Source organism: Colobus angolensis, unplaced genomic scaffold (assembly GCF_000951035.1).
Source record: "Colobus angolensis palliatus isolate OR3802 unplaced genomic scaffold, Cang.pa_1.0 Scaffold91, whole genome shotgun sequence".
In the NCBI taxonomy this organism is placed as follows: domain Eukaryota; kingdom Metazoa; phylum Chordata; class Mammalia; order Primates; family Cercopithecidae; genus Colobus; species Colobus angolensis.
Window position 1 is genome coordinate 7,510,814 of NW_012123043.1, and position 1,098 is coordinate 7,511,911.

The following is a 1,098-nucleotide window of genomic DNA, read 5'->3' on the forward strand; positions in this document are numbered from 1 at the left end:
GGCTTACTGCAACCTCTGCCTCCCAAGTTCAGGCGATTCTCCTGTCTCAACCTCCTGAGTAGCTGGGACTACAAGCATGTGCCACCACACTTGGCTAATTTTTGTATTTTTAGTAGAGACAGGGTTTCACCATTTTGGCCAGAATGGTCTTGATCTCTTGACCTCATGATCCGCCTGCCTCGGCTGGGAAGTACAATCTCAAAGTGCTGGGATTACAGGTGTGAGCCACCATGCCTGGCCCACTTCTAAATTTTAAATTGTGCTTGTTTCCTATTTGACTTCTTATTTTATAGCAGAGTAAGGTAATGGGAGAGGGAGGAATTTATACTTTGTTACAGCTATAAACCTTTTCAGAAGCAGGAGGGATCTTGTTATCTTCAGCCAGTGTATTTATTGATTGTCTTTTTTTTTTTTTGAGATGGAGTTTCACTCTTGTCACCCAGGCTGAAGTGCAATGGTGCGATCTCAGCTCATTGCAACCTCCACCTCCCAGGTTCAAGCGATTATCCTGCCTCAACAACCTCCCTTGTAGCTGGGATTATAGGCATGTACCACCACGCCCAGCTAATTTTTGTAGCTTTAGTAGAGATGGGCTACATCTCCATGTTGGCCAGGCTGGTCTTGAACTCCTGACCTCAGGTGATCCACCTTCCTCAGCCTCCCAAAGTGCTGGGATTACAGGCATGAGCCAGTGTGCCTGGCTGATAGTCTTAAAAAAATTTTTTTTGGCTGGGCGTGGCCAAAATTTTTTTTTTTTTTTTTTCAAGATATGGTCTCGCCCTGTCGCCCAGGCTGGAGTGCAGTGACGCAGTCTTGGCTCACTGCAATCTCCACTTTGCGGGTTCAAACGATTCTCATGCCTCAGCCTCCTTAGTAGTTGGGACTGCAGGCAAGTGCCACGCCCAACTAGTTGTTGTATTTTTAGTAGAGACAGGGTTTCGCCCTGTTGCCCAGTCTGGCCTCTGTTATAAATAAATTTTCGATGCTGCAAATGAAATACCACTCAAACATAAATTTAATTTTCTCAGCAAGGCAATTTTACCTCTATAGAAGGGTGCATCTCACGGGTGAAGCAGTGGTGAGAGCACACCTGAACAA